Source organism: Cherax quadricarinatus, chromosome 1, assembly GCF_038502225.1.
Source record: "Cherax quadricarinatus isolate ZL_2023a chromosome 1, ASM3850222v1, whole genome shotgun sequence".
Lineage (NCBI taxonomy): Eukaryota > Metazoa > Arthropoda > Malacostraca > Decapoda > Parastacidae > Cherax > Cherax quadricarinatus.
Window position 1 is genome coordinate 65,539,015 of NC_091292.1, and position 26,007 is coordinate 65,565,021.

General features: G+C 40.2%; 1 long non-coding RNA gene across 1 annotated transcript in view; it reads left to right on the forward strand.

The window, feature by feature from the left end:
- LOC138852872 (uncharacterized) overlaps positions 1-24,919 on the forward strand; it is a 66,026-nt gene extending 41,107 nt beyond the window's left edge. Inside the window, exons 2-3 of the long non-coding RNA XR_011392147.1 lie at positions 5,457-5,503; positions 24,209-24,919. This is a non-coding gene — a long non-coding RNA (uncharacterized lncRNA). The remainder of the gene's footprint in view (positions 1-5,456; positions 5,504-24,208) is intronic.
- Positions 24,920-26,007: the final 1,088 nt, after the last annotated feature.

A 26,007-nucleotide genomic window follows, 5' to 3' on the forward strand; every position in this document is an offset into this window, starting at 1 on the left:
GTTCTTACTTATTTCCATTAAGACGTTTGCAAGAAAAAATGGTTGATTGCCTCAGTGACCTAAGGAGTGAGCTTGGGCCAAAATGTTACATCTCAAAGTAATGTCATATGCCTTTCCAAGAGCTAAAAACACTGCTATAATGAGGTATCTAAGGGATAGGGGTATCTCAGTGGATAGTGATCTTGCTTCTTAGAAGCCTTTAAGAGATTTTTATGAAGCTATCAGTCTAATTCTTTGCAATTGCTTTACTGCCACCTTTGTGGAGTTTGGCCCCTCAAGGAAGGTTCCTTGATGTTGGTGAGGGGCTCTTGATTTAGGGAATTGGATCTGTGCTCCAGTTCCCCGAATTAAGCCTGAATGCCTTCCACATCCCCCCCCAGGCGCTGTATAATCCTCCGGGTTTAGCGCTTCCACCTTGATTATTATAATATTATTATTATTATGTGGAGTTTGGCTATGTTTGTTGATTTTAGTGAATGTGGAATGACCCATGTCTATGCTCCCTTTCCATAGAATACATAATCATGGAATTTCTTGAAGTTATTTCACAAACAAATGACAGATTCACAGGTAAGGACCCACTAAGGGTGAGGAGGAAGTGGGGACAGACGAAGAATAGCCAGCAAGAGGCATGTCCATCATGTAGGAAAAGAGCCGGGGCTACACGCAGCTGCTGGGCATTGTAAAGCACTTATAGAAGTGGCAGGCAAGCAGGAGGATAAGCTGGGGTGAGGCAAATGCTTTAAGGTGATTGGTCGATGGTTTCAGAAAGGGCAGCTTCGTGGTGAATGGTTAAGTACATTTATTTCTATTTGGTGGTAGATGAACCATTCTTAACCCTTAAACTGTCCAAACGTAGATCTTCGTTTTTTTTCAACATTTGAAAGTATGTAAAAAAATAATTTTTTTTTTTTACATTTGAAAACGTGTAAAATAACTTTGAACTTTTTTTTTTATGTTTGAAAATATATAAAAAACGTAGATCTACTTTTGGAGCACTACGCATATAAACTTGGACAGTTTAAGGGTTAAGGGATTTGAATCAAAATTTGGAGATATGTGTAATTTATATCTTGTTTGTCTTGTTCAATTCTGTTTTGATAGAGAACATAAGAACATAAGAAAGAAGGTACACTGCAATAGGCCTACTGACCCATGCAGAGCAAGTCCATGCCCTCTTCCCCCCAGATTAGTCCAATGACCCACCCCCTGGATTAGCTCAATGACCCACCCAGTCTGGTCACCTCCACTCAAGGATGGAGCACTGTACCAGACCCAGCAGCACAAGCTAGTCAGGTCCAACTCACACCCACCCACACCCACTCGTGTATTTATCTAACCTATTTTTAAAATGACACAATGTTTTAGCCTGAATAACTGTACTCGGGAGTTTGTTCCACTCATCTACAACTCTATTATCAAACCAGTGCTTTCCTATATCCTTCCTGAATCTGAATTTTTCCAACTTGAAACCATTGCTGTGAGTCCTGTCTTGGCTAGAAATTTTCAGCAAGCTATTTGCATCCCCTTTATTTATTCCTGTTTTCCATTTATACACCTCGATCACATCCCCTTTAATTCTACGCCTTCGTAAAGAATGCAGATTCAGGGCCTCAGTCTATCCTCATAGGGAAGATTTCTGATACATGGGATCATCTTTGTCATCCTCCTCTACGTTTTCCAGAACATTTATATCCATTCTGTAATACGGTGACCAGAACTGAGCAGCATAGTCTAAATGAGGCCTAACCAAGGATATATAGAGTTGAAGAACAACCTGAGGACTTCTATTATTTATACTTCTAGATATGAAGCCAAGAATTCTGTTAGCTTTATTGCAAACACTAATGCACTGTTGTCTTGGTTTTAGATTACTGCTAACCAGAACTCCTAAATCCTTTTCGCAATCAGTAGTATTAAGATCTACATTATTTAGTTTATATATGGCATGGTTATTTAACCGTCCAACATTTAGAACTTTGCATTTGTCAATATTAAACTGCATCTGCCACTTCTCCGACCATTGCATCAGTCTATTCAAAGCATCCTGCAGTGCTCTTGTGTCCTCATTAGGATGAATTCGACGGCCTATTTTGGTGTCATCAGCAAATTTACTTATGTCGCTATTTATTCCCTCATCTATGTCGTTTATGTAAATTGTGAACAGCAACGGGCCCAACACTGACCCCTGAGGAACACCACTTGTGATGTGCCTCCATTCTTATTTCTCCCCATTTTTGCAAACTCTCTGCTGTCTATTTGTCAGCCATGCCTCTACCCAGGAAAAAATTTCTCCTCCTATTCCATGTGCCTTAAGTTTCCTCAATAGCCTCTGGTGTGGAACTCTATCGAAAGCCTTACTGAAGTCCATATACACAATATCATATTCATTACCATGATCTACCTCCTCAAACACCTTAGTGAAAAAAGTTAGTAAATTTGTAAGACAGTAATGGCCCTTTGTAAAACAGTAATCCTGTGATTTGCATTTGTTAGCGGGGATGCTTTGAACATGATGGTTCCATCTTGAAGTCAGTAAACAGTTCTTCAGCATACATTGTATCTTTTTGTGGCAGGGAGATGTAGAATGTTATATCTGTCCATCTAAGGTATGGAGGAGTTTCATCTTCTTTTCCCTTTTCAATTTCTATTGTGTCTTCATGTAGTGGTTGAGGCGTGGTTTCTAAGCAGTGGTGGTGGAAGTCGATGGTGGCATATCATTAGTCTCGTCCTTGGTTAGGAGTAATTCCTCTACTGGTTTTGTGATATTGACCATTTTTGTGGTGATCTTGATTATATCAGCAGATGGTGGCGAATCCAGAAATGTAAAACTGGGCATGTTGTTTAGCCTGAAGTTTCCCTTAAAGCCGGAGAGGACGTGCCTATAAAGCCTCAGTCAGTGAGAGTAGTGGTAGCAGCGGTGGTGAGTAGCTTTTCAGCCTTAACGTCATCATTGCACATGACAGTGAAAGCATCCTGGAGCGTCAGAATAGTGTTAAACTTAAGTTGTAAGCCGCCCCTAACTGCAGGTGCAAGTTTTGAGGAGTTGTTCACAGCTCCACTGCAAGGTTTAATCTTTACACAATTAGAGCAGTTCATCTTGAAGATCAAGAACGATGAAGACGAAGGTAAAGATTCCCCTCCCCAATGGAAATCGTAGGGAGACTGTAGAGAAGAGCTGCAGAGTGTCTGTGACTGGCTGTGGCAAAGTCTCGTTTTTAGTTCAAGAGGGTACAGATGGGGTGAGCAAGGAAGTGGGAGTAGTAGATTGGTGACAGGAAGGTTATGAGCGAAAGTCGTTACTTCAAGGTGAAATAAATAACAGGCACGGAAGCAAGACTTACATTTATTATGACAATTGGTACAAAGTGACTGTTTGTCCCTAGCCACGCCCAGGTCATAGGCCATTCAGAGAATGAACGTGACCGAGCATCTATATCTGTCTAGTGAGTTAAGAGTGAAACAGTATGTGCTGCACTAAGTTCTGGTCAGAACCAGGTCTGTGGATGAATGGTTCAGAGAACCGACAAGTTGATAAATTAGACACGTGCAACATTTGGGTATCTTTAATGAGGAAATGTTTTGCCACACTGTGGCTTCAGCAGTCCATACAAAGGAGAGTGCTGAAGAACAGGACGAGTTTGAGGTAATCAATCCCTCAATCTTGAGTTGATGTGGTCAATCCATCAATCTCGAAAAGAATACAGCATATGTGTGAAGAAGTTTCTTATACATGTATACTGTAGGCAGGAGAGGTGCGGCAGTTGTAGGTGGTATCACATTTGACGAAAGTGGAAGCGGACCCATTCATGTACATTCCTGTCTGACACAGCAACATCTGGGATCTTAATACAGGGAGTTCTTCAAATTGCCTAACCCTTGGGCATGACCTACTTACACATTCGTCATGTGTGATACCATCTATGACTCTTGCACCTCTCCTGCCTACAGTATATAAGCCACTTCTTTGCACATCTGCTGTATTCTTTTCAAGATTGACGGACTGGTCACATCAACTCAAGGTTGAGGGACTGATTACTTCAAACTCCTCCTGTTCTTCACCATTCTTCTTCGTATGGACTGATGAAGCCACTGTGTGGCAAAACGTTTCCTCATGAAAGATAATCAAATGTTGCACATGTGGCTAATTTACAGAACCAGGTCTGTTAAGCAGCAGCACATGTGACATGGTGACAAACCACAAAATACGTAGGTTTGACTGGACTTATACTATCTTTGCCTGTGTGACTGTCTCCCTCTCTCTCTTTATGGTTTTACAATTTGGTTTAAAGTTTCTGACACAAGTAAAGAGCTGTTACCTACACCAGCTGATTTTGAAAGTCTTTTTTATTAAGAGATATATTGATAGGAAACAGGATGAAGTTGGAACCATCTGTGAGCCAGTAATTTCATTTGGTCAACCGACTTTATTTCAATGATATCATTATTCTGTACAAACATGTTCCAGTTATGAGTCATCCTAGTAATAAATGATCTCAGATGAAGTGATGTTCTGGAAAAGATACATATAGTCAGTGTTGCTGCTTGCTGCTTGTCATGTGGTGTAGCTCAATTCTTGCTCTCCTCGGAGTGGAGCCAAGTGTGGTATTGTGACACTATTGCTCTTGTACATAACAGTAAGGCTACCCTGATTCCTCCTGTGTTGAAGGCTTTGCTGAAATGATAGAGATGTCCAGGCTGGGTCCAGGTAAGAGATGAGTCATCTTGCTTTGTTCTATATTCTGTCATGATGTCTCAGATGAGACCTTGGGGCAGGCAATCCAAGAAAGTTGAGCATACTCAAAGTGTGAGTGCATTTGTGTCTTTTACAGAATCTTGCAACCTAGCTGTCGAACAAATTCGAGATATATGTAAGTGTTGTAAGTTTCCTGGCAGGTTTGTTTGCAAGATTTACAAAGTGGTTCTTCATAGTCAGTTTGTAGTAAAATTTACCCCAAGGATATCAACACTCTCCCATTCATTCTTACCATTGCTCTGGCATTACCATCATGGTGCCTAGAGGCACTTTCTTTCTTAGATAAGAATGAAATTAAAAGACAACTGTATTCATGCATGAGTTAGGGTTAAGTTTTAATAGAGTTTCTGGTGCATCACTGCATTTTAAGGTTAAAATTGTTAACTCATTGGAACTATTAAGCAGCACCTTGAATTAATTTTCTGATGTTCTGACAATTCTTGTCAGTTATAAGGATTATACTAGCTTTAATATCAGTTATTTCGTTGTAGGGAATTTTTAATTCAAGAATGAAAACATGAATTGCATATTATATACCTGTACATTAAAATCTATTACACACACTTCTGAAAGTTGGCTATAACTGGTATTAAAACAAGAGACTGGATAGTATCCCCCATTTGTTGACACATTTGATCACCCATTTGAAATTAGACTATACTATATTCAGTTTACAATGTATTTTATTCTATATTTTCAGAGAAGACTTCTTCCAGAATGTGAGCAATACATCATATATCACAATGGGTAAGTTGTCATTTTGTTTAACATTCAAAGTTAATTATACAGTAGATCCCCTGTGTCCACTGATTCACTTCCACAATTTCAGTTATACCATGATCTACTGTGGCCTAAAAATACCTCTTAATTTTGCTTAATAATGGTCCCAAAGAAAAAGGATAAGAAGTTTATTTCAGCATGATACATATGTGTACAAAAGAGTACAACAATTGGGTGTACATGCTATAAGCCCCTTTACATGCAGAACATGTAGGGCAAACTTAAGACTAACTTAAGATTAATAAGGCAATAACAGTGCAGTAATTTTCTACATATGGTCATTAGGTGAGTTTACAATGAATACAAGAGAACTGAATATTCTATTAGTTCATGCTATATGGCTTTAATATGTTTGGTAGAGAGAGGAATTACAGTAATGAGTATTTAACTTAAGGTGGACACAATGGAATGATTAACATTTGAGAAGATTACAGATATTGAGATTAAGTACAGTAGGGTCCCCACTTATACCAAGTTTGGTTCCAGACAATCGCCGGAAAGCAGACATCTCCAGAAAGCAGAGCACTATTTTTTCCCCTAATAAATGTATATAAATGCCAGATAACAAGTTTAAACTAATATATATATAAAGCTAGCAATACAACTACGCATCAAAAAACAATAAAAATTAAAATACACACACAGTACACTCATTACATATTTGTAGTCTTAATGTACGGTGAGAGGTGAGTTGCATTTATTGCAAGAAGTGAGGTATGAGAGGTATGGTAGCCCTCCTGGCTACCCATCCACACGTAATATACTTTGACATTTAAAGCAACCCAGAGCAATAAAATGCATATACAGTACACTCATTACTTACCTTAAATTATTTTTAGTCTTAATGTAGGGTGAGAGGTGAGTATACGATATAAAGATATAAAAATGAATAAACAAGAGAGAGAATGAATATATAAGAGACCACAGAACCACACAGTAAGTATGTAAACAGATGAACACGTCTGGTTTTGGTTGATACACATTCATTCCCATGTCTGTGAATCTTATACCATAATACAAATACCTCACATTCTGTATAAGTTGTCTCCATGTTGGAAGATGGAAGGAATATTTTAAGGAATTGTTAAATGGTGATGAAGACGGAAGCTGTGATTCCGTGTATAGGGCAAGGAGGAATAACATCTTGTAGGAGTGAGGAAGAGCTGGTTGTGAGTGTGGGGGAAGTGCCTGGGGCAGTGAGTAAAGTGAAAGGGGGTAAAGCAGCTGGGATTGATGGGTTAAAGACAGATAATTTTAAAAGCACATGGGAATATAGTTTTGGAGAGGTTAGTGTTTTTATTTAATAAATGTATGGAAGAGGGTAAGGTACCTAGGGGACAAAAGAGAGTGTAGAATTATAGGGGAATAAACCTGTTGAGTATACCTGATAATGTGGATGGTAGAGTTGTTATTGAAAGAATTAAGAGTAAGATGCAGAGCAGGAGAGCAGATGAACAAGGAGACTTTAGGAAGGATAGGGGGGGTGTTGACGAAGTGTTTGCACTGAAACATGTAGGTGAACAGTATTTAGATAAGGGCAAAGAAGTTTTTGTGGCATTTATGTATTTGGAAAAGGCATATGACAGGGGGGATAGGGGAGCAATGTGGCAGATGTTGCAAATGTATGAAATAGGAGGTAGGTTATTGGAAGCAGTGAAAAGTTTTCATGAGGATAGTGAGGCTCAGGTTAGAGTATGTAGGCGAGAGGGAGATTATTTCCCAGTAAAAGTAGGCAGTATGGAGGAGGTGAATGTGTTCAGATATTTGGGAAAGGATGTGTCAGCAGATGGGTCTGTGAAGGATGAGGTGAATTATAGAATTGAGGAGGAGAAAAGGTGAGTGTTGCACTGAGGAGTCTGTGGAGACAAAGAACTTTATCCCTGTAGAAAAAGAGGGGAATGTATGAGTTATACCACCACTCTTGTATGTGTGTGAGGCATGGGGTGTGAATGTTGCAATAAGGAGAGCGCTGGAGGCAGTGGAGATGTCATATCTGAGGGCAGAGTTTGGTCTGAATATGATTCAGAAAATCTGTGCTTTGGAGATTAGGAGGTATGGGATTACCAAAACTATTATCCAGAGGACTAAGGAGGGGTTATTGAGATGGTTTGGACATGTGGAGAGGGTGGAACAAAACAGAATAATTTTGAGTGTAAATCTGTAGTGGAAGGAAGACGGGGTAAGGGTTGACCTAGTAAAGGTTGGAGGGAGAGGGTAAAGGAGGTTTTGTGTGCCAGGGGCTTGGACTTCCAGCAAGCATGTGTGAACATGTTAGGAGCAAATGGAGACAAATGGTTTTTAGGACTTGATGTGTTGTTGGAGTGTAAGCAAGGTAACACTTACGAAGGGATTCAGAGAAACCGGTAGCCAGGATTTGATTCCTGTAGATGGGAAATACAGTGCTGGTACTCTGAAGGAGGGGTGTTAATGTTGCAGTTTTATAACTGTAGTGTAAGCATGCCTCTGGGAAGACAGTGATGGAGTGAATGATGATGAAAGTTTTTCTTTTTGGGCAACCCTGCCTTGGTGGGAAATGGCCGATGTGTTAATAAAAAAAAGTCTGTTGAGTAGACCTGGTAAATGTATGGTATTGCTGTTACTGAAAGAATTAGGAGTAAGATGGGGAGTAGGACAGCAGATGAACAAGGAGGCTTTAGGAAAGGTAGGGAATGTGTAGGCCAAGTGTTTACAGTGAAACATATAGGTGAACAGTATTTAGATGAGGGTAAAAAGGTTTTTGTGGCATTTATGGATTTGGAAAAGGCATATGACAGGGTGGATGGGGGGGGGGCAATGTGGCAGATGTTGCAAATGTATGGAATAGGAGGTAGGTTACTGAAAGCATTGACGAGTTTTTATGAGGAGAGTGAGGCTCAGGTTAGAGTATGTAGGAGAGAGGGAGATTATTTTCCAATAGAAGTAGGCTTTGGACAAGGAAATGTGATGTCACTGTGGTTGTTCAATATATTTATAGATGGGGTTGTAAGATAAGTGAATGCTCGGTGTGGGATTAAAAGATAAAGAATCTAACACAAAGTAGGAGTTGTCACAATTGCTCTTGTCTGATGATACTGTGCTTTTAGGAGATTCTGAAGAGAAGTTGCAGAGGTTGGTGGATGAGTTTGGTAGGGAATGTAAAAGAAGAAAATTAAAAGTGAATACTGGAGTAAGAGTAAGGTGATGCGGATAACAAAAAAAAAAAATAGGTGACAAAAGATTGGACATCAGATTGAAGGGAGAAGGTATGAAGGAGGTGTGTGTATTCAGATATTTAGGAGTGGATGTGTCAGCAGATGGGTCCATGAAAGATGAGGTGAATCATTGATTTGATGAGGGGAAAAAGTGAGTGGTGCACTTAGGAATCTGTGGAGATCAGGAACGTTGCCCATGGAAGCAAAGAGGGGAATGTATGAGAGCATAGTTTTACCAACACTCTTATATGGGTGTGACACATGGGTGGTGAATGCTTCAAGGAGAAGGCGGGAGGCAGTGGAGATGGCGTGTCTAAGGGCAATATGTAGTGTAAGTGTAATGTAGGGAATTCATAGTTTAAAATTAGGAGGAGGTGTGAGATTACCAAAACTATTATCTAGAGGGCTGAGAAGGGGTTGTTGAGGTGGTTCAGACATGCAGAGAGGATGGAACAAAATGGAATGAGTTCGAGAGCATATAAATCTGTAGTGGAATGAAGGGGGTATAGGAGGTTTTGTGTGCAAGTGGCTCAGACTTCCAGGGATCATGCATGAGCATGCTAGACCCGAATGGAGACAGTGGTTTTGAGGACTTGATGTGCTGTTGGAGTGTGAGCAGAGTAACATGAAGGGATTCAAGGAAATTGGCAGGCTAGACAGTGTTTGCACTCTGAAGGAGGGGTGTTTATGTTGCAGCTGATGGAGTAAATGTTTTTTCTTTTTCAGGTCACCCTGCCTTGGTGGGAGACGGCCAATGTGTTACTAAATATTATGTTTCCTTTTTTTTTTACTTTGATGGCACAGTTCTCAGTACATGTTCTAGTGTGGGGTAGCTTATATAAGGCCTTATAAAGCCTAGGGGAATACTTTCATGATTGGTCATCCTCAGTCTCTGAAATGTTTTCACCAAGCCTATCAATAGGTTATTTCAGCATCTATTACAAAAATAGGAATATACTCTAGACAGGTATATTCAGAATATGCAAGTTAAGCATTTTCCTATTCATAACAAAAGGATTCACACCCTTACCTGTTCAGCCAGTATAGTCACATGGTCCATCTGAAACAATTAATATGTCTCTGTTCTGATGGCCTTAACCCACTGTTTTGACACTGTAGTCACTCTGTTTATAATGGTTACATCATATTCAAGTACAAATCTTACCTCTGGGGCACTCCCATCTTGGCCAGAAGCAAGAGTGAAGGAGGTCCTGCCATGTTGGCACCACAACAACAAAAGTGAGAGAGACAGCTAGCCTCTCTCATCAATATAACAACAAACATGACTGTGAAAATGCCCAATTCTTTAGCTAATACAATAATTTTTTCCATTACTACATCTTATTTTGCATTAAAAAAACAAATACAAACTTTATAACTACATATTTTAATTGTGCATATTTATAGTACAACCTATTCATATTGAAAAAACAGGCCTAAACTCAACAGAGTTTTTTCCCCATAAGAGTGATCTGCCCTTATGCCAGAATTAAAGCAGTTGTGCCTAAGAAGTTCAATATAATTAGGCATTGCAAGTGCATAACTGCTCCTTAGATACATAAATACATGTTGGGTCCTATAGCCCCATAACAATAAAAATAATAATACAAGTGCTTGCTGGGTACAATAAAATCAACCAATAGTTGGACCACCTGGTGCAATAGTAATACAGTAATACAGCTTCTCGGACTTCATAATTAGTGTGGTTAATATGGATGCATATTTTTGTCTTTGGTCTTTATTAAGCCCAATCTATAACTTATATTGCCAGGCACACCACCGAAAGGGTACAAGAAGATACAAACATCCAGACCATGGGACAACCTGGGTAGCCAGATACTCCAGAGAGGTTTTTTAGTGCCAGGAACGTAAAAAAACTGTCAATAAATGACAAATTGTACACCTGCTCCAATCATTTCTGGAGTGGAATCAAAGTCGATGGTCTCCACTCCAACACAACAGATATTAGTGCCAGGAAAAAAAGGCCTCCCCCATACCACCAATCCAATGACATTTATCTTTGCAAAGATACAAGGTCTAAAGCCAGCAACGATTAACAAAATAGCTTTCAGCTTCACTAACAATGATCTGACGCGAAATGTCATCATATCAACAACAATATACTCAGATCACAACATAATAGAGGTCTAGACATGTATGCTGGGAGCCCCAGACTGAAAAAAAAATATGATCAGTCCCGAGGGAGCCTTCACCAAACTCAACTTCAGCAACACATTAAGGTGGGACCAAATAAACCAAGTCCTAAATGATATAAACTGGGAAGATAGACTAAGCAACACAGACCCTACCCTTGAGGTATGCTCAAGGCACATTCCCTTAAGGAAAAGGAGAAGATGTAAACTAGAAAGAGACGTGCGCTCCCTATACAGGCGAAGGCAAAGAATAACAGAGCAGCTACAAGAGGCCAATATATCTGCAATACATAGGGAGACACTGGTCAGAGAAATAGCAAACATTGAACTAAAGCTAAAGGAATCTCACAGGAGTCAAGAAATGCAAGAAGAACTAAAAGCCATAAATGAAATTTAAAGAAACCTAAAGTATTTCTTTTCTTATGCCAAACCAAACTCTAGAACAACATCCAGTATTGGGCCCCTACTTAAATGGGATAGGTCCTACACAGATGACACCAATATGACTCGGTTTTTAGCGAGCCACTAACTAGACTGAGAGTCGAAGACCTAAATAAATTTTTTGATGAGAGAAACAGAATTTGGTAGACAAACACCTGTCTGATATTATCTTGATGCCAAATGACTTAGAAAAGGCGATAAATGACATGCCTATCACTCTGCCCCAGGCCCAGACTTATTGAACTCCGTGTTCATCAAGAACTGCAAGAAGCCCCTTTCACATGCTTTTAATGTCCTGTGGAGAAGGAGCATAGACACTGGGGGTCGCCTCAGAGTTACTAAAACAACAGACATAGCCCCACTCCAAAAAGGGGACAGTAAAGCAATAGCAAAGAACCACAGACCGATAGTGCTAACGTCCCATATCATAAAAATCTTTGAAAGGGTTAAGATTGAGATGTTTATTTTGACAAATTACATGGTTGTACAGAGGAATATAATAGTTGGGTGTACATGCCAAAAGCCCCTTTGTATGCAGAGCATTTCAGGAAAACTTCAAGATTAACTTAAGATTAGTAAGGCAATAATACATAGTTCATGTGGTCATTAGATGAGTTACAGGAGAACTGAATATTCTATCAATGGTTTTGATGAGTCTAGTAGAGACTTATTACACTATTGATTTAGTTAATAAAGATTACAGTATTGTAATGTAACAATAAACCAATTTACAGTATGATGCATTACAGTTTAGTACTATTTAAAACAATGAAAAAACAGACATCTAATTTCGAAGTAGTAAGTGATTGAGCATTCATCAGCACAATATGAGTAGCTTTTGAGAAACTGGTAGTGATTAGGTACGGTTTTTCTGGTTAGTCTTTGGTGATGAGGTGGTTTCTTATTAGGACCATGAACTAATTTACAGATAGGGGTCCTGTAGTGTGTTCTGGCAATGAATTCCAGATCTTCAGACCTTTTATGTGCATAGCAATCTTGCATAGGGAGAGATGAACATGAGGGATATCGAAGAGTGATCCATGGCTCGTATTATGGTTGTGTTCTGTTATAGTTATCAAGGAGGAGTTTGAGCGGAGGGTTTATATTAGAGTATAGTGTTCTGTGTATGTAGTAGGCACAATAATAAGTGTGGATGTTTTGTATATTTTGCAAGTTAAGACTCTTGAAAAGAGGTGGTGTGTATTGTCTAATGCAAGAGTTAGTAATCAATCACTGCAGCTTTTTGCCAGGTTATTAAAGGCTTAAGGTGATTTCCTGTGGTTGAGCCCCATGCACAAACACCATAAGTGACATAAGGGTAAATGAGAGAGTGGTACAAAGCTAGAAGAACTGATTGGGGTACATAGTACCGTATCTTTGAAAGGATGCCTACTGTTTTGGAGACTTTCTTGGAAATTTGCTGTATGTGTGCCTGAAATTTGAGACTGCAGTCAAGATGCAGACCTAGAAATTTGCCCTCTGCCTGCCTTGAAATAGGTGAACCATTCATCAATATGTTTAGCTGTACATTTGAAGCTCTGTTTCCATAAAGTATGAAGTAGGTTTTGTCTATATTTAGAGTAAGTTTGTTAGTAATCATCCTAGTAGATATTTTTAGCAGTTCAGCATTTACTCTTTCTGTTAGTATGGTTGGGTTTGGGTGAGAAAAGACATAAGTTGTGTCATCTGCAAATATTAGATGCATTTGGTAGGTCATTGATATAAATGAGAAAGAGATGTGGGCCAAGAATGCTTCCCTCTGGGACTCCAACAAGAACTGGTTGTGTAGTGGAGCTGGCTCCTATTGTGTATAAATACTGGGTTCTATTGTTAAAATAAGATTTTAGGTAATCGAGAGTGTGTCCTCTGACCCCGTAATGCTCCAGTTTTTGGTGCAGAAGGTCATGGTCAACTGTATCTAAAGCTTTTCTTAAATCCATGAAAAGTCCCAGGGGAAATTAATTTTTCTGGAGTGCAGAATACATTAGTTCAAGCATATGTATAATAACATAATTAGTACTTATTTTCGGCCTGAGCCCAAACTGACAAGGGTTGAGTATGTTGTGGGATACGAAGTAGGAGTAGACTTGCTTGTGAATTAATTTTTTGAAGATTTTAGATAGGGTGAGGTTTGATAGGCCTATAATTGCTCAATTCAGTTGTATTACCTCCTTTGAGAATCTGGGTGACTCTTGCTGCACACAAATAACCCACATATAGAAGAGAGGAGCTTACAGCGACATTTCGGTCCGACTTGGACCATTTACAAGCCACACAATCTGGGTGAATCCTCCCTAATACACAGCTTTCCTTGTATGAATCTTTGTCCTGGCTTCGTCCCTGAAGATGCCTTCCTTTTTCACTACACTGTAAAATGCTCCAAACTTCAGAATACCTGTGACCTAACCTGATTCCTCCTTTTTTTCTCTCCCTCTTCCCCTTTCCTCTTTCCTTTTTCTCCTTTGAATTTTCTTTCTTCTTGCTTGTGTATTTGTTCCTTCTTTATTTATTTATTTATTTCCCTCCCCTCAGTGTTCTTGCTCTTACCCTCTGTGGGCACGTAGCTCCCTTGCAGTGCTCCTCTTTCTTAGTATTTGACTGACTCCTCCTCCTCTTACTACCTCCCCACTACTACTTCCTTCCACCTCCGCTACTACTAATACTACTACCTCCTGTCTATATATACCCTTCCCTCTCTCCTTTTCGTTAGTGTGACTTTGTAAATGATCCAAGTCAGACCGAGATGTCGTCTTAAGCTCCTCTCTTCTATGTGTGGGTTGATAAATTAGACACATGTGCAACTCTTGGGTATCTTTATTGAGGAAACGTTTCGCCACACAGTAGCTTCATCAGTCCATACATAGGAGAAACTTGAAGAACAGGAGGAGAATGAGGTAATCAGTCCCTCAACCTTGAGTCGATGTGTTCAGTCCATCAATCTTGAGTAGATTGATGGACTGAACACATCGACTCAAGGTTGAGGGACTGATTACCTCATTCTCCTCCTGTTCTTCAAGTTTCTCCTATGTATGGACTGATGAAACTACTGTGTGGCGAAACGTTTCCTGAATAAAGATACCCAAGAGTTGCACATGTGTCTAATTTATCAACATGTCGGTTCTCTGAACCATTCATCTACAAATATGTGTGGGTTATTTGTGTATCGTTCCAGTCACGGTATTGTGCCTTATTTTGTTATATATGGATCCCACAGTTAAGCGTCTTATTTTTTCCAACTTTTTTAATGTTCTTCCTTCTTTCAAACCCCTCTTTCATTCTTAATGAGGCTGCTCTTATTGCTGCCAGGCATCGTAAGAATCGGCTTCGCTTCCTGCACGACTGTCTTGCTGAACAAGTTCTACCACCTTCCTTCTCCCATTTCCTGAAACCCAACCCACTGGGCACTCCCTTTCCTGATCATGCCCGTCTCCTACTTCAACAGCTCATCCTTTCTACTAAGTCTCAGGTTGAAGATACCTTCTTTACTCTCCGTCAGTGTCAACATGCTCTCTTTCCACAAGATCTCTGTAACCTTCTCTCAAGCATTGCTTTTGACACTGCTCACCTGAATTCACAAATTCATTCCTCTAATCTACAGACTAAACTTTTTATCTCAGATAGCCCTTCGTTTGAATTCTCCTTCACTGACTGTGTTACCAACCTGTCTTCTGTCACACTCTCTCAATATGAGCTTGAACTTCTTGGTTTTGGTCTTTCCTTTGCCATTTCACCTACCCCTCATGCTGGTATTGCCCGGATTAGCTGTTTTGATTCTTTTTATCAGTCTCGCTCCTGTAATCTTCTGATTTGCACATCTTTCGTGGTGCTCTCCTCCCTGCTCTTGTTAGTCTCTTTTCTAAGAACCACCACCTTTCTAAGAATAAGCACCTTCCATGCTGTTACCAATTTGCCCTTTTTTCTCTTAAATCCAACACTAACATTGTCATACTATCTTCTGACAAAGGTAATTCGGTAGTTATCCTTGATCGCGAGGATTACCTCCATAAAACCAATGTCTTGCTCTCTGACTCACGTACCTACACTCCTCTCGTTTCCAACCCTCTTGATTGCATCAAGAGATCTTTTAACAAGAAACTAAGGACTCTCTCCGACCTCTGTCCTCCTGACTTTGACCTTGTTCAACATTTTCGTGTCATCTGTCCCTCTCTACCCTACTTCTATGGCCTTCCCAAAACCCATAAACCTGATATTCCTCTACGTTCTATCATATCCTCTAGAGGTTGTGTCTCTTATTCTCTTGCTTCTTGGCTGGCCAAAACCCTCACTCCCTTTCTTGGTACTTTTTCTCCTACCCACCTCCGTCACTCTCAAGACTTCATTGAATGGATTCGCTCTCTCCCGACCTGTAAGATGCTTAGTCTTGACGTTGAGTCCCTCTTCACCAATGTCCCTCTTGATGATGTCCTTGATTTTCTTAGAGTGAAGGCTAATGAAGGGTTTCTTCATCTCCCTATACCTATTGATGTCTTTCTTGATCTTATCCACCTCTGTGTGGACTCTAATTCCTTTTCCTTCCAAGGGAATAATTATTCTCCAACCTTCGGTGTCGCTATGGGCTCTCCTCTCCTGTCCTTGCTAACCTTTCCGTGGAATACTTCAAGACTATTCTTCTTCCTACTATCGATGTGCGCCCTTCACTCTGGCTCTGCTATGTAGATGACATCTTTGCTCTGTGGCCTCATGACTCTTGTCTCTTCCAACCATTTCTTAATAATCTTGTCCCTTCCACTAAGTTTAAAGGTGAATGAGAATCTAATTCCTTGCTTCCTTTTCTTGATGTGCATGTCCACTGCTCAGATACAGGTTTTGCCATTTCTATTTATAGCAGACCTATGCACTTCTTTTCTTATCATTCTTCCTCTGTCAAGAAAAGTGTTCTTATCTCCCTCTTCCTCCGTGCTCTCCGCATTTGTGATCCTCAGTTCCTTCAATCAGAAAGTTCTACTCTTCATAACTCATTTTCCTGTCTTGGCTACCCTTCCCATTTTATATAGACTCATGTGCTAAACATAATTTCTTATGTCCCAAACTCTCTACTCCTAGGAAGTCTTCTGTCCTCTGCCTTCCCTACATTTCCGATCTTTCTAATCTCAACAACTCTCTCTCCGTTCCTTAGACATCAAACTTACTTTCTGCCAGACTAACAGTCTTCGCACTTATCTTGTTCATACCTCTCCTCCCTCTTCAGATGCTCCTGGTGTCTACTCTATTTCGAACTGTCCTCTTCAATACTTTGGAGAAATTGGCCGATCTCTTTCAGAATTAGGGAGCACAAAAGTAGTGTTAGGTTTCCCAACACTAACAATGCTTTCTTCTGTCACGTCAGAGATCACAGCCATCCTATCAACTGGTCTTCTGCTAAAACTGTCTTCCCTACTTTCAACTTTAACAGTTGCATCTGTTTGAATCATCCCTAATACACAATTTTCCTTGTATGAATCTTGGTCCTGGCTTTGTCTCTGTAGATGCCTTCCTTTCTCACTATATTGTAAAATGCTCCAAACTTCGGAACACCTGTGACCTAACCTGATTCCTCCTTTTTCTTCTTCGCCCTCTTCCCCTTTCCTCTTTCCTTTTTCTCCTTTAGGTTGTCTTCTTCCCTGTGTATTTGTTCCTTCTTTATTTATTTATTTCTTCCCCCCAGTGTTCTTGCTCTTACCCTCTGTGGATCCTTAGCTCCCTTGCAGTGCTCCTGTTTTTTTAATATTTGACTGGCTCCTCCTCCTCCTCTTACTATCTCCCCACTACTACTTCCTTCCACCTCCACTACTGTTAATACTACTAACTCCTGCTTATATATACCCTTCCTGCTCTTCTTTGCGTTAGTGTGACTTTGTAAATGGTCCAAGTAGGACCGAAACATCCTCGTAAGCTCCTCTCTTCTATGTGTGGGTTATTTGTGTATAGTTCCAGTCACGGTATTGTGCCTTTTTTTGTTATTTATGACTCTTGCTGTCTTGAGTATGGATGGGAAGATGGAAGATTCAATGGATTTGTTAAAATGAGTTGCAATAATTGATGACAACCCATGAGAAGTTTTTTATACATGAGTGGTGGTAAGTTATTTAGGTCGTCTGTCTTGTTCTTTAGTCTTTTGATGATAAGCGAGATTTCAGTAAGGTTTGTTGGGGCTAGAAACAGAATATTTGGGTAGTTGCCAATGAGGTAGTCTTTTAGTTGAATGTTTGTGCTTGGGATGTTACTTGCTAGTTTTGTTCCTACAGTAGAGAAAAAGACATTATGTTTGTTGGCAGTATCCATTGGCCGAAGGAGAGGTTCGTCTGGTTTAGTTAAGGTAATCATTCTGTTATGTGACAACTTTTTTGACCCTAGAATTTCAGATAAGGTTTTCCAGGTCTTGTTCATATCACCTTTCATGGCATAAAATCTGTTTTCATAATACAGTATTTTGGACCTCCTTATTAGACTGGTTAATACTGACGAGTAACATTTAGTGTGATCCTTTATTATTAGGCCCATTCTGTACGTTTTTTATTAATAGATTGTGGGATGCTGTTTGTAAGCCTGGGACTTTGCTGTGATCTGCTTAGTTTTTATTGGGCAATGCATGTTAAAGAGGTTTTGGATTTTTTCTAAGAAAATATTAACACATTCATCAATATCTAAGTTGTCTGCTATCTCGTTTTGCCAGTCAATGTCACTATCTGTTGAAATAAAGTTATTAACAGATGACTCGTCATTTAGTCGGAATGTGATCTTAGTTGTGTCCTGGGGCACTTTACACGCATTGGTTATGAGAAAGATGGTATAGTGGTCAGTGGTGTTAACTGTGGTATGCCTCCTTTTAACGGGAATATAATGTTTGCTCAGATATGGTGTAGTAATGAGGCATTTGTGTCAATGATTCTTGTTGGTTTTGTTATTGTTGGTAGAAGTAAGCAGCTGTTCATAGTGTTTGTGAATTCAGTCACTTGTGGGTCATGGTCATGGATGAGATTTATGTTGAAGTCCCCTGTAAGTATTAGGTGGTATTTATGCATTTCAGCACTAGTTATTATGTTTCTTAGTTTTTCACTAAAAGATAAATATTGGAGTGAGGAACTCTATAAATTGCTCCGACTGTTAGAGGGTTTTATAAGGTCTTTGGATTTAAATTTAGTAAAGGTATATTCACCATGCTCATCCCTTGTGCAAGTAGAATTTATACACTAGCTCATCAGAGTAGTATATAGCTGTTCCACCTCCTAATTGATCTGGCCTACAATTGTGTATGGCTGTGTAGCCAGGTATGGAATAGATGTTTGAAACATCATGTTTTATCCATGTTTCAGTGAGAATAATGATAGACATACTGACATCTGGAGAATTCACTTGTGCCTGGAGGTCATCATAGTGCTTGCTTAGTGATCTGACATTATAATTAAATACTGTTATGTTATTGTTGGCACTGAATAGTGTCTTAGCCTGACTAGCAGTATAATGAAGGCAATTCTTGTTAGGATCATGTGTGTCATTTAATAAAAGGTTAATGTCAGGATTGATGTTTGCAATCATATGACTGGAGTTTACCTGGAGAGTGTTCCGGGGGTCAACGCCCCCGCGGCCCGGTCTGTGACCAGGCCTCCTGGTGGATCAGAGCCTGATCAACCAGGCTGTTACTGCTGGCTGCATGCAATCCAATGGTCAGGTACCGACTTTAGGTGCTTGTCCAGTGCCTGCTTGAAGACAGCCAGGGGTCTAATAGTAATCTCCCTTATGTGTGCTGGGAGGCAGTTGAACAGTCTTGGGCCCCTGACACTTATTGTGTTGTCTCTTAACGTGCTAGTGACACCCGTGTTTTTCATGGGGGGGATGGTGCATCATCTGCCGAGTCTTTTGCTTTTGTAGTGAATGATTTTCGTGTGCAAGTTCGGTACTAGTCCCTCTAGGATTTTCCAGGTGAATATAATCATGTATCTCTCCTGCCTGCATTCCAGGGAGTATAGGTTCAGGAACTTCAAGTGCTCCCAGTAATTGAGGTGTTTTATCTCCTTTATGCATGCCATGAAGGTTCTCTGTACATTTTCTAGGTCAGCAATTTCACCTGCCTTGAAAGGTGCTGTTAGTGTGCAGCAATATTCCAGCCTAGATACAGCAAGTGGTATGAAGTGTGTCATCATGGGCGTGGCCTCCCTAGTTTTGTAGATTCTCATTATCCATCCTGTTATTTTTATAGCAGATGCCACTGATACAAAGTTGTGGTCCTTGAAGGTGAGATCCTCCGACATAATCACTCCCAGGTCTTTGACGTTAGTTTTTCACTCCATTTTGTGGCTGGAATTTGTTTCATAATCTGATGAAGTTTTAATTCCCTCATGTTTACCATATCGGAGTAATTGAAATTTCTCATCATTGAACTTCATATTGCTTTGTGCAGCCCATTGAAAGATTTGGTTGATGTCCGCCTGGAGCCTTGCAGTGTCTGCAGTGGAAGACACTGTCATGCAGATTTGGGTCTCGTATGCAATAAAATACAAAGTGCTGTGGCTGACATCCTTGCCTGTGTTAGATATATGGATGAGAAACAAGATGGGAACAGAGCTTTTCATCTTTTCATCGTAGCCGCCTCAGACTTTACTCTGTTGACTACTACTCTTTGTGTTCTGTTTGTGAGGAAATTATAGATCCATCTACCAACTTTTCCTGTTATTCCTTTAACATGCATTTTGCGCGTTATCACACTTGTTGAAGGTTTTTTTGCAAAGTCTGTGTATATTACATCTGCATTTTTTGTCTTCTAGTGCATCTAAGTCCTTGTCGTATTGATCCAGTAGTTGGGATAGACAGGAGCGACCTGCTCTAAACCCATGTTTTCCTGGGTTGTGTAACTGATGGGTATCTAGATGGGTGGCAATCTTGCTTCTTAGGGCCCTTTCAAAGATTTTTATGACATGGGATGTTAGTGCTATCGGTCTGTAGTTCTTTGCTATTGCTTTACTGCCCCCTTTGTGGAGTGGGGCTATGTCTGTTGTTTTTAGTAACTGTGGGATGACCCCAGTGTCCATGCTCCCTCTCCATAGGATGTTAAAAGCATGTGATAGTGGCTTCTTGCAGTTCTTGATGAACACAGAGTTCCACGAGTCTGGCCCTGGGGCAGAGTGCATGGGCATGTCATTTATCGCCTGTTCGAAGTCATTTGGCGTCATGATAACATCAGATAGTCTTGTATTTACCAAATTCTGTGGCTCTCTCATAAAAATTCATTTAGATGTTCGACTCTCAGTCTGGTTAGCGGCTTACTAAACTGAGTCATATTGGGACCTGACTAGCTCACTCATTTCCTTGCTGTCATCTGTGCAGGACCCATCTGACCCATCTGTTTAAGTAGGGGCCTAATACTGGATGTTCTCGACTTTGATTTGGCATAAGAAAAGAACTTCTTTGGGTTTCTTTCAATTTCATTTATGGCTTTTATTTCTTCCCGCAATTCCTGACTCCTATAAGATTCCTTTAGCTTAAGTTTGACATTTGCTATTTCTCTGACCAGTGTCTCCCTACGCATTTCAGATATATTGGCCTCTTTTAGCAGCTCTGTTATTCTTTCTTGTCGCCTGTGAAGGGAGCACCTGTCTCTATCTATTTGAGATCTATTCCTCCTTTTTCTTAAAGGAATATGCCTTGAGCATACATCGAGTGCCACAGAGTTTATCTGTTCTAGGCATAAGTTGGAGTCTCTGTTGCTTAGTCAATCTTCCCTGCTTATATCGTTTAGGACTTGGTTTACTTGATCCCACTTTATGTTCTTGTTATTGAAGTTGAATTTGGTGAATGTTCCCTCGTGACTGATCTCATTTTGTCGTTCTGGCATGCATGTCTGAACCTTGATTATGTTGTGATCCTGTGATCCGAGTATATTGTTTTTGATATGGCGACATTACGTATCAGATCGTCGTTGTTAGAGTGAAGATGAGGTCCAATGTATTCTCCAGTCTAGTTGGCTATTTGCTGGTTTAAGTTGAATTTTGTGCCTATATAACAACAGGAAAATGCAAACTCCCTTCCTGTAAGCTTTTTCACCCTGAAATGTGTCCCTCTTCAGTACAGGAAAGACAGTGCTATAACTAAAACTGCCAGGCACACCATCTAAAGAGGACAAAAAGATACAAAACATCCAGACCTTGGGAAAACCTAGGTAGCCACAGCCACTCAAGAGGGAGAGGTTTTTTTTAGTGCCAGTAAGAAAAAAAAAAAACTGGCAGGAAATGGCAGAAATCGTACACCAAATCCAGTCATTACTGGAGTGGAATCACAGTCGATGGCCTCCACTCCAAACCAACAGATACAGATATTAGTGTCGGATAAAACAAAAGTTCCCACCAGTACCACCAATCCATGACATTCTTCTTTGCAAATATACAGGGTCTAAAGCCAGCAACAAACAACAAAATACCTTTCATCTGTGGACTGCTTGCAGAGGCAAATGCAATTTTCACAGCTTTAACAGAGACCCACATCAAGGATCACTTGGACAATGAATTATGGATCCCAGGTTACAACCTATACAGATGATTATCAAATGGTATACAATACCGACAGGTTGGTAGATAAGACACATAGGCAACATTAGGCAACTTTATTCCGAAACGTTTCGCCTACACAGTAGGCTTCTTCGGTCGAGTACAGAAAGTAGGCAGGAGCAGTAGAGATGTAAAGATGATGTAATCAGTCCATCACCCTTGAAGTCGTAGATTTGAGGCTGTCAGTCCCTCAGCCTGGAGAAGTTCTGTTCCAAAGTCTGGAACTAACTGAAGATCAAGCGGCAGTGTTGAGACTTAAATACTGTCGGAAGGAGAGGTGCAGAGTAGTAGTAGTGAGAATGTAGCCACTGAGAGGTCATGTCCCTCTCAGCTCAAACAATTCTCACTTGAAAAAGTTGTCAAAAGTGTTTTCTTTTCTGTACCAAGATGCCATTGTGTTGCAGTGTCTGACAGAGTGATTATCAAATGATATACAATACCGACAGGTTGGTAGATATGACACATAGGCAACATTAGGCAACTTTATTCCGAAACGTTTTGCCTACACTACAACGGCTTCAAGGGTGATGGACTGATTACATCGTCATCACATCTCTACTGCTCCTGCCTACTTTCTGTACTCGACTGAAGAAGCCTACTGTGTAGGTGAAACGTTTCAGAATAAAGTTGCCTAATGTTGCCTATGTGTCTTATCTACCAACCTATACAGATGCCACAGAGTGGACAGGCAAAAAAGGGGGGGGAGAGTTGGCCTGTACATCGCAGAGTCCTTATTTGCACAGAACTGCTTAATGCTTCAAATGATGTAATGGAAGTTTTAGCAGTAAAGATCGAGAACCAAAACCTAGTCATTGTGGTAGTCTACAAGCCTCCAGATGCAACATCCCAACAATTCCAGGAACAGCTGCTGAAAATTGACCACTGTCTGGAAAATCTTCCAGCTCCTGCCCCCAACATCATGCTCTTGGGGGATTTCAACTTAAGGCACCTAAAATGGAGGAATATAGCAAATAATGTTATTGCAGTGATAACACCAGGAGGCAGCTTAGACGAGAATTCACACACACACACACACACACACACACACACACACACACACACACACACACACACACACACACACACACACACACACACACACACATACACACATACACACATACACACATACACACATACACACACATATCCCCCCAATGAAAAGCAGGGGTGCCACTAGCACGATAACAGACAACACTGTAAGTGTCAGGAGCCAAAGGCTGCTCAGCTGCCTCCCAGTATACATCAGGGGGATTACCAATAGACCCCTGGCTGTTTTCAAGCAGGCACTGGACAGGCACCTAAAGTCAGTACCTGACTAGCCGGGCTGAGGTAAGAAGTTGGATTACTTGCGACCAGCAGTAACAGCCTGGTTGATCAGGTCCTGTCCACCATGAGGCCTGGTCACAGACCAGGCCGTGGGGGCATTGACCCCCAGAACTCTCTCCTGGTATTACTGCTTTTTGTATTATGTTTCATATCTGTGGATATGAAGATGCTATTTGTTAGCCATGGGCTAGCTAGTCTCTTTGCAGTGATGTGTTGTGTGTCATTGGTAAATTCTGTCCTCAAGTCAATGTAACTTACTGTTTGCTGTAATGAAGGTATGTATTGATGTCTTGTCATGGAGGCAGAATGAGATCTTGCTAGACTCTAGTAGTAGTTGACTTAAATTGGTTATGAGAAATGATTATCCCTGTTTCGAGAGGAGCAAGTAAAGTGATTTAATGAGAATTTTTACTGGCTCAACATTTTTTTGTTTTGAATGTTCTAGTTATGGATTCTGTCATTTTCCTTGCAAATACAAGAACATTGTTGTGATCCTGAGATATATTATCATTTGACTTTGTCACTACAAAATCTTTACAACTGAACCTCTGCTCTATTGCAACATTAAGCATTTTTATACTATGTTTCATCTTTAGTTCCTCAAATTTTTTCCTTGCATAAGAACTGATTTTTTTTCTCTTTGAACTACATTGTTGTTCACGGCTCAATGGGCCACAAACAACAATGATTTGGGAATGAATCTCCAATTATAACATTGAATCTGCACTCATAAAAATATCGTTATCCCAACTCATCTGCTGGCGTGCAGCCAGCAGCAACAGCCTGGTTGATCAGGCGCTGATCCACCAGGAGGCCTGGTCACAGACCGGGCCGCGGGGGCGTTGACCCCCGAAACTCTCTCCAGGTAAACTCCAGGTCCAGGTATTCACCCACCCTTACCTAAGTACTGAACTACCACCAGTCTGATCACTTTATGATTCCAGTTATTCAATATTATTACCATATTATAATAGGCACAACTGTTTCAGTATAGCAATACCTTTTTATATTTTTTACCAGATGAACTGGATGATCCATTTGATTACACTACCATCGAGATCCCAACAGTGGTGGGTCTATTAAGAAATATTCTTGTCCAGTATCCTGATAATGGTCAGATAATCAAGGTAAGAAAATTAACTAGAAATTACCTTCTTGTAGTGTATAACTTACAAATAATCTCTCATGTTAAGGGGTTATATTAATAGTTTCTGCCACAAAAAATGAACATGACTTAAATATATTTGTGTTAACATATCTTTCTCTGCCTCATAAACACGCTGGATAACAGGTATATCTTGCTACTTCTACTTACACTTAGGTCACACTACACAGGCATCCACATGACTATTTATATATACATAAACACATCTAGGTTTTTCTTCTTTTTTTTAATAGCTCCTATTTTTCTTTATTTTCTCTATTTTCCATGGGGAGTGGAAATGAATCTTTTCTCCGTAAGCCATGCGTGTCGTGCGATTAAAATGCCCGGAGCAATGGGCTAGTAACCCCTTCTCTTGTATACATTACTAAAAAAAGAGAAGAAAAACTTAATAAAACTGGAATGCTTGAATGTTCGTTCATGGATGTAGAGTGGATGATTAGAAAGAGATGATTGCTGATGTTAGGAATGAAAAGAAGTTGGATGTCCTGGCCCTAAGCAAAACAAAGCTGAAGGGGTAGGCGAGTTTCATTGTGGAGGAATAAATGGGATTAGTTATAGCTAAGGAAGGGGTAGCAATAATGTTGAGGGATCAGTTATGGAAGGAGAAGAGGGAATATAAATGTATAAATTCAAGGATTATGTGGATTAAAATAAGAGTCGGATGCAAAAAGTGGGTCATAATAAGCGTGTATGCACCTGGAGAAGAGAAGAGTGTAGAGGAGAGAGAGAGAGAGAGAGAGAGATTTTGGGAGATGTTAAACAAATGTGTAGGAACTTTTGAACCAAGTGAGAGAGTAATTGTGGTAGGGGACATAAATGCTAAAGTAGGAGAAACATTTAGAGATGGTGTGGTAGGTAAGTTTGGGGTGCCAGGTGTAAATGATAATGGGAGCCCTTTGATTGAACTTTGTATAGAATGGGGTTTAGTTATAGGTAATACATATTTTAAGAAAAAGAGGATAATTAGGTATGCAGGATATGATGTAGGGTGTAATGACAGTAGTTTGTTGGACTACATATTGGTAGATAAAAGACTGTTGAGTAGACTTCAGAATGTACATGTGTATAGAGGGGACACAGATATATCAGATCACTTTTCAGCTGTAGCTACAGTGAGAGTAAAAGGTAAATGGGATACAAGGAAAATAGAAACAGCAAGTAAGATAGAGGTGAAGGTTTACAAACTAAAAGAGGAGGCAGTTAGGGTAAGGTATGTACAACTATTGGAGGATAGATGGGCTAGTGAGACTATAGGCAATGGGGTCAAAGATGTATTGGGTAGGTTTAAGAATGTAATGTTAGAGTGTTCAGCAGAAGTTTGTGGTTACAGGAAAGCGGGTGCAGGAGGGAAGAAAAGTGATTGTTGGAATGATGATGTAAAGTGAGTAGTAAGAGAGAAAAAAGTCAGGATTACAAAACTATTATCCAGAGGGCTGAGGAGGGGTTGTTAAGGTGGTTCAGACATGCAGAGAAGACAGAACAAAATAGAATGACTTCGAGAGTGTATAAATCTGTAGTGGAGGGGAGGCGGGGTAGGGGTCGGCCTAGGAAAAGTTGGAGGAAGGGGGTAAAGGAGGTTTTGTGTGTGAGGGGCTTAGACTTCCAGTAAGCATGGGTGAGTGTATTTGATAGGAGTAAATGGAGACAAATGATT